Raw genomic sequence first — 15,183 nt, forward strand, 5'->3', positions numbered from 1 at the left:
TATATATATATATATATATATATATATATATATATATATATATATATATATATATATATATATATATATATATATATATATATATATATATATATATACACCCCTGGACAAAAAAATTTACGAGTCCTCAAAAAAACTAAAATTGACACATAATGAATTATTCTTGATATTTAATTAGTTTTTTTTTGTATTGTTTGACATATGTGATGACTACTCGTTACTTCAAGGTTAAAATAAAAGATCCTACTCATGAATTGTACTTGGAAATTGCCATTATATACCAGGTATCAGATTACCCGAACCTTAGAGACCCATAACGGTTCATTTATGGTCGAGTGTTTGTGATGAAATAATAAAAGACATGTTTTTTTTCAATTCATATTTAAGAAGTAGGTTCTAATCGCTTTATTTTAAATTCAGGTATTTTACATTAAAACATATTTATAACATTTAAAAATATTTAATACTTAGTGAATTCACCTTTATTTTTTATAACATGTAAAATTCTATTATTTAACGAAGCGTAAAGCGAATCTAAAATTTCTGAAGTTATTTCTTCTTCCCAAACTTGAATCTAGTTTCTTTTTAATTCCTCAATGTTTTTTGATTTTTTTTTTCCGACTTTTTTCTTCATAATAACCCATAAATTTTCTATCGGGTTCAAATCAGGACTATTCCCGGGCCACGTCATCGATTTTAAGCCAATTTTATCCTTGAATTCATTGATCTGTAAAAAAAACAATAAATTATTTATCAAATGGTCACAAAATGCATTAAAAAAATAAATATTTGTACTCACAGTGCGGGCTCTATGGCACGGCGCAGAATCGTCCTGAAAAATCGGGTCCGCGGTATACTGCGTAATGTCCTCGATTGTTGGAATAAGATGGTTTTTCAACACTTTTTTGTTCTGGATGGCATTCATCGTACCTTGTACAAAATTTAGAGGTCCCAAACCGTACGCTGTCATGCACCCCCAAATCATGACGTAGGGTGAATGTTTAACGGTTCGAGTGACGCACGACGGATGATATCTTTCCCCAGATTTTCGTCGAACTATCTTTATGCCGTCTGGACCAAAAAGGTTGAATTTTGATTCATCGGAGAAAATAACATTTTGCCAATCCTCCAAGGTCCAATTCTGGTGCTCCTTCGCCCAATCCAGTCTAGCCTTCTTCATTTTGTTCGTCAGTAATGGTTTCTTTGCGGGTCTTCGTGCTTGGAAACCATGCTCCAACAGCCGCCTGGACACTGTTTTTACTGAAAATGTTGATGTGCTGGTAGACTGCACCTCTGCGCGTATTTCAGATGCCGTTAAAAATCGATCGCGCATAAGTATTTTTTTTATTAAGCGATCATCTCGGGCAGATGTCACGCGCCCCCGTCCGCTTCCTTTTTTCCGTTCTATGGATCCAGTTTCTTGGAATTTTTTTAATAAAAACCTCACTGCACCTTCTGAATACCCAACTCGACGAGATATTTCACAATTAGATATGTTTTGTTGCGACAATGTGATTATTTTGGATTTTATCGCAATCGACATTTTCTTTGCACTTTTCATGATTGTCGTGTTATGTTCACTCAAACGCGGGTAAAACAAGACTGTTTGAGACATTTTTAAATATAAATATTGTAGAAAGGTGACACATAGTGTCCTTAATTTATCGAACAAAAGAAAGAGGTATCAAAAAAGGATTTCTTAGAAAAAGAGTTCAGTAAAGTCAAGGCGTGCGGTAGCAGGTAAACTCGTAAATTTTTTTGTCCTGCGGTGTATATATATATATATATATATATATATATATATATATATATATATATATATATATATATATATATATATATATATATATATATATATATATATATATATATATATATATATATATATATATATATATATATATATATATATATATATATATATATATATATATATATATATATATATATATATATATATATATATATATATATATATATATATATATATATATATATATATATATATATATATATATATATATATATATATATATATATATATATATATATATATATATATATATATATATATATATATATATATATATATATATATATATATATATATATATATATATATATATATATATATATATATATATATATATATATATATATATATATATATATATATATTATATATATATATATATATATATATATATATATATATATATATATATATATATATATATATATATATATATATATATATATATATATATATATATATATATATATATATATATATATATATATATATATATATATATATATATATATATATATATATATATATATATATATATATATATATATATATATATATATATATATATATATATATATATATATATATATATATATATATATATATATATATATATATATATATATATATATATATATATATATATATATATATATATATATATATATATATATATATATATATATATATATATATATATATATATATATATATATATATATATATATATATATATATATATATATATATATATATATATATATATATATATATATATATAAATATATGATGATGATCATGTGTGAGAGGACAATGTATGTTACAGTTCGTCCGTCTGTAGAATGACAGGACAATCTATTCGATCGTGTGTAAAATGACAGTACAACGTATGAAACGATGTAAATGTGTGTAGAATGGCAGGACAATGTATATGACGATGTCATCGTGTGTAGGATGACAGGACAGTATATATGACGATGTAATCGTGTGTAGAATATCAGGACAATGTATATGACAGTTCGATCGTGTGTAGAATGACAGTACAACGTTAAAGACGATGTAATCGTGTGTAGAATGACAGGACAATGTATTAGATTAAATATAAAATGTCATTTCAAAGCATAATAATTGACAGTTCAATCGTGTATAGAATAACAGGACAGCGTATATAATGATTTGATCGTGTGTAGAATGACAGTACAACATATCAGACGATTCGATCATGTTTAGATTGACAGGACAACGTGTACCGCGATATTATCGTGCAGATTTATCACAAATCGATATGCCACGATCGCCGGTACGTCGATACGACTTCGTGTATCGACATTTTAAAGCGTGATGAGCGATACAGCAGCAGCTTGTATCTTCGTCGAGCATTCCTCTGCTATGTGTGCACTGCCATTTAGCATAGCGTATATATCGCCACCGGGCCGTTATATCGCGAACACATTGTTTCTGAAGAAGATAATTGGTCCGCTGACAGGTTTATCGCCTCCCAAGTAAACCAATCCCCAATTATATTCGATGCAGATAGATACATTTAGTACATGGACTCGTTTGTTTATGTAATTACTACCAGTTCAGTTTGTGTTCATCATTTAAAAAAATCGATCGTATGTAACATATTTGATAAGTTATATCGCTCACTCCTTTCAAGAACGTCAAAAATCAAAAAATTTGATTTTTCAGGAGAACGTTTTTAAAGTTTAAAAATATAACACAATGTATTAAAAATAAATATGAAGCCACTTACTGAACTTTTTACTATGCAACAGATCTTTTTAGGTAAAACCTGAAGGTTTTTTCTCCATTTGAAAAATATTTATTATATTTTAAAAAAATAATTAAACAATACCTTTTCATCAAAATGCAAAAACAACATTTTCTGCCCTATAGCGGGTAAATATTAAGTTTAAAATATGCATCTTTTACTGGGATATAATACATTTTCTGGGCATTCCGAAAACATGCCCAACTCAAAATTGACGATTTTTGATTTATGACGTTCTTGAAAGGAGTGAGCGATATGTTGATCTGATTGATGTGTGATTACGATCTACAACCTAAACTCCTACTTTTAATAGCTACCTAAAAATGATTTAAGGGGATATTCGCAAAGACAGAACTCATTCTCCGGCCAATCGCCGAAGTGGTAACACGTCTTTCCACGCCCGATTTTTTTTAAAGAATGCATATTGGATATTTTTTTTTACAAAATATATATATATATATATATATCGTAAAATGTTCAGGAGGATTTTTTCATGGCAATACTAAGCTAGTAAGATATCAAATAGTCAATGATCACGTTTTTGTAAAAAAAATGCACTTGGTCACTTTTTCCTGTATGACTATGATAAAGTACATACATAAATATATATATATATATATATATATATATATATATATATATATATATATATATATATATATATATATATATATATATATATATATATATATATATATATATATATATATATATATATGTATTTTACCTCAATACCTTTCAATAACTCTTTTCTTTTTAAAACCATATAGTCATATAACGAACGTCATTCGTTTAAAAATGCCATAACTACGCGAAACAATGTCACAAAATTGATTTTTATTGTTTTTTTTAAACAACAAAATACAATTTCATTAATTGATTCCGCAGTCACTTTGTGGTAAAATCTATCCATTTTTAATTAATGTTTTACTTAGTAAATTCCACTATTTCTTAAAAACACGTATCACATTAGATTTGAAGAAATAGTGGTATTTACTAAGTAAAACATCAATTAAAAATGAATAAAATACAATTTAATAGACTCAAAAAATTAGTGCTGGATTTAACATTTAATACATAAAGTAAAACTTTAATTAGAAAGCTTCATCTACGTTGAGATGTAAGGTATACAAATATTTATCTTAAAAAAACATGCTATGTGAATTGAAGCACGCATGAGTCACGGGAGGCGGTCGCAGCTAACTAGAAGCTAGGAAATAAAATTTGTAAAGTGCGCCACTCGCGGTAATTCGGCGTTATGATAATTGCAGGAAATAGTAATTGGTGTGGCGGGCCGTCGGCCGATGGCTGCCGGACGGATGGACCAAAATTCACATCATTGTTAATTCAATGCCACTTGTTTTATCTTCAACGACTCCCGGCGAGATATCCAGCGCGGCCGCCGCGCCAGAGCCATCTGCATAGGCGAGTTGCTCGTCGTGCTATTGGTAATGGTTACTTATTGTGGTGGTAATCGTTACTTTATCGGTAACCCGATTGGGACGGTAATAGTTACTTTATCGGTTATAGGATTGGTATGGTACTGATTACTTTATCGGCTACTTACTTTATTAGTATCTGGATTGGGATGGTTATCGTTAATTTTTCGGGTTTTCGATTGGGATGGCAATCGTTACTTTTTCGGTTACCTAATTGGGATGGTATTAGTTACTTTTAGATTGCCTGATGGGAATGGTAATTGTTACTTGTTCAGTTATACGTTTGGGATGATAATCGTTACTTTTTCGGTTACCCGATTGGGATGGTAAACGTTACTTTTTTTGGAAATACGATAGGGATGGTAATTTTTACTGTTTCGATTACTTGATTGGGACGAAAATCCTTAATTTTTCGGTTATCCAATTGAGACACAAATCGTTACTTTTTCGGCTGCCCGATTGGGATGGTAATCGTTACTTATTCAATTACCCGATTGGGATGGTATTCGTCAATTTAGTGGTATCTTGATTAAATTTTAAAGTGATTTAAATTATAAATAAGACATATACCTACTGATTTTATAACAAAGTTATTTAAGTAATTTCAAGTTTTATAATGGATTTTGTGCAAATTGATCACAGTACGTCACTCGTCAACCGTACCACCCCACCCTATAATCGCAAGCTGCAGAGTAGACTGACATTTTAAATTTTCTTATATTTTTTCCATATAATAGACTTGCATTTTAATACAATATGTACATATAGCATCGGTGATATTAAAATAAATTAAATTCGTATTTTATCGTCCATTAAATGCCTGTTTATTTGCAAAATTTCGGCTTCATCTCCAGATGTGATCGATTCGAGCAATAAAATAACCATTTTATTATTGTAAAACAAATAATATCGTATAGAATCCCATTCCGATTGAAATGGAACAAAGGAAAAATATGTATTTCTATGTCGGATTATATTTTTAATGGATTCGCCAGTCCGTTGTGTTTCGCCGAGCTATCGGCGTAAATCAATCAAATTTCGGCGTTTTTTATCGCCGGGGATTTATTTTATTTGCGAATCCGGTCATCACTTTTATTTCTCATTTGCTGCAGTCGTAAAACCGCCCTAAATGTATCCAATCTCCTCGACGGCTATGGAAAATCGGCGGGCGAGACGTCATTTTCTCTCGAGACGGATTTTGCGCAGGAACGAAGACGTCTGGGCGAATTTTCAGTGGTTATATACCCGATCCAGGCTGAAATTTCAGAAATAAACTTACTTTAGACATGGGCAGTCGAATTACACAACCATGATACTCGATTTACCCTTTACAATTTTAATTCATTTTATAGACATTTCTCTTACAATCTTAAAATTAATAACACAGTTTTCTCTAATAAAGAGATTGAACTCTTGTGCTTGGAGAGGGATTTACACTTATTATTTACTGTTTATGTTTGTTGGTAATATAATTTATATTTATTATATTTTTCATTTTTCTTTTTTTTTATTTTTAGATTAACACCTATATAATTCATTCTTACATTCGACATTTTTTTCATCATTTTGAGCATTTTAATGTCTTCAATTTTTTTTGTATCTGTAGGAAGGTTTTTGAAGTACTTAGTTTCCAAACATTTAAAATTCGTTAATTTATCGATTCGGCATTAACTTCATAGAATGACATGTTGATTATTTAAAAAAAATACTTGTTTTATAATAATAATAAATAATAATAAAATTGGATAACTTATATAGCGCCATTTTCGTAAAAAAATACCTCAAGGGCGCTTCACGGTGAATGTTTATACCACTTAATGAGTGGTTTAATGCAAGTGTTTAATTTTTTTAAATAATTTGAAGTTGTGTTGGAATTGTTTAGTATTGCATTTTGATAGTGTAGTCATCTTTACATCTTGAAGATGAACTTTTCTCTAGATTCAAGTATTTTTCACCCTTAACCCTTACTGGTCCAATGTCGAATCTCATTCAACATCGATTTTTCCTCCCCCCATGTCGGATGTTATTCGACATTTTTTTCATCATTAGTATTTATTTAAATTCCAAGCTTACATTTTTGTCACTCGTATCTATTACAGCAGTATGTGGAGCAGAGGACAAAATATTTTTTTCCAATTGGACTGTAACTCAGCTGTCCAAACTAAAAACACAGTAAAAGACATTTTTTTGTAGTACGTTTTTTTGCGTTTTTGGACTAAGTAGAATCTACTTAGTCCGAAAATGCAAAAAAAATGTCCCTTACTGTGTTTTGAGTTTGGACAGCCGAACTGTCTACCTAGATTTTTTTTAATTTTGGGGGACCGGAAAGGTTTTCATAGATGGAGAAATGCTGTTTTTATATTCATATTTTCGATATTTTCCGTTTACGCAGTGATATTTTTCGCACAGTGTATTTTTCTGCGCCGTGAGCAGTACGCAGTAAGCAGTAGGCAGTATTACCTAGCTCCGTTTGGCGTATCTCGCGCGGATTGTTCTAGCGGTGAGTCGGCTATTTCTCGCATTATTTCCTCGTAAACCGGCGTTTGTTTGATGCCTATCGCGCCCGGATATGTCCAATAGCCGTTAATCAATCATCCCTCCCCGAGGGTAGGAGTCCCACCCCCCTACATCACCCCCCATCAACCGCCATCAACCCCGTAACACTAGCAATCCTATCTAGTCGTGTTTTATGTCAGCGAAATGTGTGGCGAATGTTGTTGGAAAAAGGACTAGAGGAAGACGGAGAAAAACTTGGCACGATCAGGTATGCCAAATACTTGAAAGCGGTCACGTTAGGAGTCGAAATAATCGTCGGGTATGTATGAGGAGATGCATGAACGCGGAAGACGCGAAGAATGTTTGCAAAGACAGAGAGGTGTGGCGTTCTATTCTCTCTGCCGACCCATGCGGATAAGCGCCGTGATGGTTAGTTAGCTATTTTTTTATGAGTAAATCTTAATTGATTGCTTTGGTTGTTTATACTTTTTCTAGATTATCTAAGCGAAGACCAGTTTTATTTGCATGTAAAATTTCTATACCCTTTGATTTATTAAAATTATGGTCTTCAATTTTGCAATGGATGATAAGGATAGTATTTTATTACCATACCACAAAGTCATCAATGCTTTTAATATACAAAATATCTAATTTATTTTTCTGCGTCCCATTTTTGTCTCTCTCTAGATACATATAGTAGCCGAATGCGTATTCTGCCTTCCCCTGTGTAGGGGTGGGACGGGTGGGAAGGGTGGCATTTTATTAATGTGTTTGCTCCGTAGGGGATGAAATCCCGACGTAAGATTGATACGCAATTAACGATTGCGATTTTACGAGGAACAAAACAAGGCTATGTACCCCATCCCTTTGAGATTCAAATACATAATGAAACTTTCATAAATTGTTTTGGCTTTTTCAATCACTTTGTGGTGGTAAAATCTATCCATTTTCAATTAAAGTTTTCCATGGTAAATACCAGAGGAAGACCGAGAAAAACATGGCACGATCAGGTATGCCAAATACTTGAAAGTGGCCAGGTTAGGAGTCGTAACAATCGGCAGGTATGCATGAGGAGATGCATGAACGTAGAAGAGGCGAAGAATGTTTGCAAAGACAGAGTGGTGTGGCGCTCTATTCTCTCTGCCTACCCCTTCGGGAAAGCGGCGCGATGGTTGGTTAGTTAGTTTTGGTAAATACCACTATTTCTTAAAAGCTGTTAAGACACGTTTTTCGATGTATTCCGCTTCATTTTCGGTACGGTCATCACATGCGATCCTAAGCGGATTATTTTACATACTGGTAGACGACAGAAAACGTGATTTTGAATCGCGAAAGAAGTTATGCAAACTTTTTTAGTTTTCATCTCATCATATTGCATTATAGACTGCACTTACGTTATAATGTTAGTAACTGCGTATAATGCATCACGGGGGGCCTGTGGATAAGTGCACTCCTTCCAGCAATGCACTTAACTCAATGAGGACGCGTTGAGAGGTAGAAGTGTGGGTGAATTCTGTTATACGAGTATCAGAAATCGAATTAAGTATTTTTTTCTTCATCTCACCAATAGATGTCTCAAGTGAAGTTCTAGTGATTCAAGAAGAAGGTTTTTAAATGGGTTCAAATATATAGATCTTCCAAGAATTTGAGTAGTGTGGTTGTCAATAATGGGTAGAATTGGTGAATGTTACGCGTGTGTAAATTGATCACTCAAACCAGACTATGACGGTCGTCAGCCCTGTAAATGCCCAGACTTCCATATTCTTCTTCACCTTTGATGAGATGTCAAAAAATAATATGAAAAATGACTCCTATAATTGGAGATAGTCCGGATTTGTAAATAATTTCTACCAGTATGTAAAATAATTTCTTCATTACAAGTAGTCGTCAATTCATTAGATATTTTTTCTATTCGATCATTCAACGGTTATCAGTGCACTAATTTGATTGCGTAGTGCATATTCTTTGATTCAACGATAAGATTATTAAGAGGTAAGGACAGTGTTATTTTTATCTTCAAGTATATCCGACAATTCCGCAAAAAGAAATTGAAATTGAAGGAAAAATAAATATAAATAAAGAACAAAAAAACAACGAAAACCATCCCTATCGGGTATTCGATAAAGTAACGATTACCGTCGCAATCGGGTAACCGAAAAGTTACGATTATCATCCTATTTTTTGACATCTCGTCAAAGATGAAGAAGAATATGGAAGTTATGTTATACTTCGATATTCTTCTTCATCTTTGATGAGATGTCGAAAAATAATATGAAAAATACTCCTATAATTGGAGATAATCCAGATTTGTGAACAAGCATTTGGACACTCTCAAAATGTTGTAGATTACCATTCCAATCAAGTAATCGAAATAGTAACGATTACCGTCCCAATAAAGTAACCGAAAAAGTAACGATTACCGATGGCTTGATGCGCCAACCCAAATACCATACATGATGATGATAACTAACAAACCATCTTGGCATTATTGTTGCGATGTGTTCTACTTGACTTCACCTCAAATAAAAGTAACAGTCCCTCGATTGTTTTAACTCGTTCCTCTTATATTTTTTCTTCCCTTGCCACACGCAGAGCGCCAATCGATAATGGATAAAATTTATACTCTGAATTTTAACGAGGGAAATGTGCCTATGAAAAGTTGTAGCCTGTTATTATCGAAGGACTTGTGTGGAATATGATATTATGGAAATAGATGTCTAAAAATACCATGGAGATACGTCGGCTGTATCGATTTGCCGGACACGGCATAGTGCCTCGTTTGCGCGCTGTACAATTTTGAGAAACAAACGTCAATTTCTATTAGAGTTAAAAATACAATTATTTATTTTATTTCTTTGGGAATTATAAAGCCACTACTCGGCTGTCCAAACTTAAAACACAGTGAGGGACATTTTTTTTGCAGTACGTTTTTTTTGCATTTTTGGACTAAGTAGATGCTACTTAGTCCAAAAATGCAATAAAAACGTACTACAAAATAAATGTCCCTTACTGTGTTTTGAGTTTGGGCAGCCGTACTACTACTACTACCATCACGCCGTTTCCCGCAGGGGTAGGCGGAGAGGATGGAACGCCACACTCTTCTGTCCTGACATACACTCCTCGCCTCCTTCACATCCATACATCTAGTCATACACGCCCTCCGATTACGCAGACTTTTGACACCGCCAGATTTAAGGTTCTGATTGATCTGATCGTGCCAAGTCTTTTTTCGGTCGTCCTCGTTCTGTTTTCCCTCTCACATTCGCCACATATATTTTCTTAGTCATTCTCTCGTTATCCATTCGTTCCACATGTCCATACCACTGTAAGGAACTCATCCTAATCTTTTCAATTATTCCTCGTTCAGCCTTACATTCCTTTCTTATATCTTCGTTTTTAATTCTGTCATACAATGATTTTCTACAAATTCGTCTGAGGGAGCGCATTTCAATTTATATTAGCTTGTACATAAAAAAAAATATAAAAAATAGCTGGATTATTTATTGTAACAGCAGACAGTTGGTAGAATTTCTTTTTAATTTTTTGGGTAATATATCCAAAATTAAAGATAGTACTATCAATTTTGGAGAGCCGATTCTTACAGATTGTCGATAGATTTTCAATTTAGTTTATGTCTGTCAAAATACTTGACCAGTCCAACACAGTTCATTGTTTTTGTGGGAAAATTTTATCTTTTTTTTGGATTTGCGGCAGGGGGTTAAATGCTGCTGAAATATTCCATTACCATATGACCTTCGTTTTAGTATCTCTGGTAGTATCTTTTCCAGTAGAATTGGGTGATACTTCTCGCTATTCACCATCTCAGTCACCGAAAGAAGCAGCCCTGGTCCATAATACGAGGAACACCCCCAATACATTTTTTAGAAGGTGTTGAAAATACGAAAAAAGCTTTGTTTCAATTAATCTGTTCGATACTTTATCGCCCACTCCTTTCAAGAACGTCATAAATCAAAAATCGTCAATTTTCAGTTGTGCGTGTTTTCGGAATGCCCAGAAAATGTACTATATCCCAGCAAAAGAGGCATATTTTTAACTTAATATTTACCCTCTACAATGCAGAAAGTGTTGTTTTTGTATTTTGAGAAAAATGAATCGTTTAATTATTTTTTTTTAAAATATACTTAATATTTTTCAAATGCAGAAAAAATCTTCAGGTTTCACCTAAAAAGATCTGTCGCGCAGTAAAAAGTTTAATAAGTGGCTTAATATTTATTTTTAATACATTGTCTTCTATTTTTAAACTTTAAAAACCAAGTTTTTTGATTTATGACGTTCTTGAAAGGAGTGAGCGATATGTATTAAAAATTTAATCAAACACTGATTTTTTGAGTCTACTAAGTAGTATTTTATTGTTTAAAAAAATACACACTTAAAATCTATTTTGTGACAAACATTTCACCTAGTTATGGCATTTTCAAACGAATGTCAGCATTCGTTTGAAAATATCATTTGATTAAATTTTTATTAAGTGTGAAATCAAGTTTTTTTTTTAGTATATCCGTAAATTTATAAAGGTCTAAAATTATATTCAAAGATAACTTGAATTGCAAACAGATATGGCTCTAGAAAAAAATTTATCGCTGTAACGTACATACATATTTGGCTCTAGTTAGCCGACTGCTGGTTTAGTTGAAAATCAATAACGATTGAACCAATTTACGTAGTGTCAGTAAACTGGGCTTATACCGAATATATTAAGGTATAAAATACGGTATAAAATAGTAATACGGCTACCGTTCTGGAGGTCCCGGGTTCGATTCCCAAGGGGGGTAAAATAAATATAAGTGATTTTTTCACTGTCATATTTATTCAATGAAAAACATGGCACGATCAGGTATGCCAAATACTTGAAAGTGGTCAGGTTAGGAGTCGTAACAGTCGGCGGGTATGTATGAGGAGATGCATGAACGTGGAAGAGGCGAAGAATGTTTGCAAGGACAGAGTGGTGTGGCGCTCTATTCTCTCTGCCTACCCCTGCGGGGAAGCGGCGTGATGGTTAGTTAGTTAGTTATATTTATTCAATATTACCCTGAAGTGGTACCTGAAGCGGAGGGCTTATCACCTTTCCTTCATGTGTAAACGATCAAGATAACACTGCGTTTATGTGACGCAGTGCCCTATGCACCATTGGGGTGCGGATAAGGGTTTTATTATTATTATTATAAAATACTTATATGGTAATATCTATACTTCTTCTTCTTCTTTTTGTAGATCCTAGGGATCTGTTTGTGCCTCCGCATGTCGCTCTTGGGATGTCGACTCTCAGCTGCCTTTCCATTTAAATACATTTAAAAAATCTATACATTTTAAATTAAAAATTCACTTGGTAATTACCGCTATTTCTTTAAATCTGTTGTGTTTTTTTTTAAATTACCTAACGTCCAAGTGACTCTGAAATCTAGCTACGGCTTATGCAACACCGCTTATCATGACCCTACTCAGGCTTCAACTTTTTATGTTTCATATGCTTATGCCTATTCGTGAGTGGATTTACTCTTTATGTTTAAAGTTACTATAATTTCATGTAATTCATGAGTGATAATTCTAGGCAAAAACACTAGCTATCTATTGTGATACGCGCTTCTAACCACCACGCTACTTCCCCGCAGGGGTAGGCAGAGAGAATAGAATGCCACTTTACCGTCTTTGCAAACGTTCTTCGCCTCTTCCGCATTCGTGCATCACCTCATACATACTCAAATTACTGTAGACTTTGATAATAAACATGACTGTAGTTGGAAAAGGGAGTAGAGGAAGACCAAGGAAAGTTTGGCATGATCAGGTATGTCAAATACTTAAAAGCGGTCGGGTCAGGAATCGAAATTCATTAAAGAACGCCATAATATACATACGAGAGGGCCAATATTATCTTCTTCCTGGCTCCATACCAACTGATAGTCTCTGTAGACTGTTGGGGTCAGCTCTCCTCGTCCTCAGTTTGTAGGTCCTTCTATCATGGACAACGTCACCTAGGCCATGCCTTCGAATCGTGTTATCTTTCTGCAGCATCCATGAATTATTTGGTCTTCCTCTAGATGTCTTTCGAGGAAGATCCATGGCGATTGCCTGGTTCACAATATGATCAGGTTCTCTGCGTCCTATCTCCCCAAACCATCTCAATTGCCTTTCCTCTACCTTACTGTTGATGCCTGTTACAGCCAGGCTTCCATGAATGCGTGAACTCTTTATTTTGTCTCTAAGGGACACTCCAGCTGACCATCATGCATTCACATTTCAGCAGTTTCTAGTTGCCTAGAGTAGGTGCTATACATCGTCCAGCATTCGTAGCTATAAAGAAGTGCGGGTCTGACAATTCGTTCACTCTTTTCAACAACGTCATATATTTAAAAAAACTTGACTTTTCAGGAGATCGCTTTTAAAGTTTAAAAATAGGTTAAAATGTATTAAAGATAAATATCAAGCCACTTATTGAACTTTTTACTGTGCAACAGATCTTTTTATGTAAAACCTGAATGTTTTTTCTCCATTTAAATAATATTTAGTAGGTATATTTAAAAAAAAATAATCAAATAATACATTTTCTTCAAAATGCAAAAAACAACACATTGTTTCCTGTAGCGGGTAAATATTAAGTTAAAAATATGCCTTTTTTTATTTTTTTCCATGTATTTATTTTAAATCAAACACAGATTTTTTGAGTCTACTCAGTTGTATTTTATTAACAAAAAAAACATAAAAAATTATATTGTGACAATTGTTTCGCCTTGTTAGGGCATTATCAAACGAATGTCATTCGTACATTCGTTTGATAATGCCCTAACAAGGCGAAACAATTGTCACAATATAATTTTTTATATGTTTTTTATCAATAAAATACAACTTAGTAGACTCAAAAAATCTGTGTTTGATTTCAAATAAATACATAAATTAAAATGGAGTTCTACAAATTAAACGCCAAGTCAATAAATAAAAATATGCCGCTTTTGCTGGGATATAGTACATTTTCTAGGCATTCCGAAAACATGCACAACTGAAAATTGACGATTCTTTCATATGACGTTGTTGAAAGGAGTGAGCGAATTGTTTGGTAGACTTTTCCCTTTAATTTCGATGGCATTTTTGGATGTTAAAATGTTCAATATTCGACATAGACCGTTATTCCTTCTCGCCGACGTTTAACGTGGTGGGGAGGGGTGATATCGATTAGCCTCCGGCGAGTAGCTCGCCGCCAGAGCAATACGACCCTTACGGCCAGCTCGCACAAGGGATGAGATCGCCCGGCAGATTCTGACTGCGAGATTTGCGAGCGGATAGCCAAAGTGGACCTTAGCAGGCTACGGAGGGCCAGCTCCGTAAGGGCGCAAGGCATTCAAAGCGATTGGCACTCAAAATTATGGCAAATGAAGTGTACTACTTATTGATGTCTCAACATAGACGAAGAAGTCTGTCGAGATTGGTATGTGGAAGTCTGGGGATCATACGTTTGCCTCATAAATTTGTTATATTGCTCTTTTATCACTCATTCGTTCCACGTATCCAAACCATTTGAACACACCTTTTTTTACCACTCTGTAGGCCAGACATTCTGGCCCGTATGATTCTAGTAGGCAGCTCCGTGGGCCACAATGTCTGGCCCGGCGAAGGTATAACTTTAATCACTGATTTCTCTATCACCCAAG

The 15,183-nt window shown here is 33.4% G+C and overlaps 1 protein-coding gene across 11 annotated transcripts in view; it reads left to right on the forward strand.

The window, feature by feature from the left end:
- The window catches only part of PMCA (plasma membrane calcium-transporting ATPase 3), a 206,005-nt gene that overhangs the window by 46,368 nt on the left and 144,454 nt on the right, over nucleotides 1-15,183 (forward strand). The gene's annotated exons all lie outside the window — the stretch shown is intronic.

This window comes from Brachycentrus maculatus, unplaced genomic scaffold (genome assembly GCF_059751285.1).
Source record: "Brachycentrus maculatus isolate JH-2025_06_01 unplaced genomic scaffold, ASM5975128v1 h1tg000033l, whole genome shotgun sequence".
In the NCBI taxonomy this organism is placed as follows: Eukaryota; Metazoa; Arthropoda; class Insecta; order Trichoptera; family Brachycentridae; genus Brachycentrus; species Brachycentrus maculatus.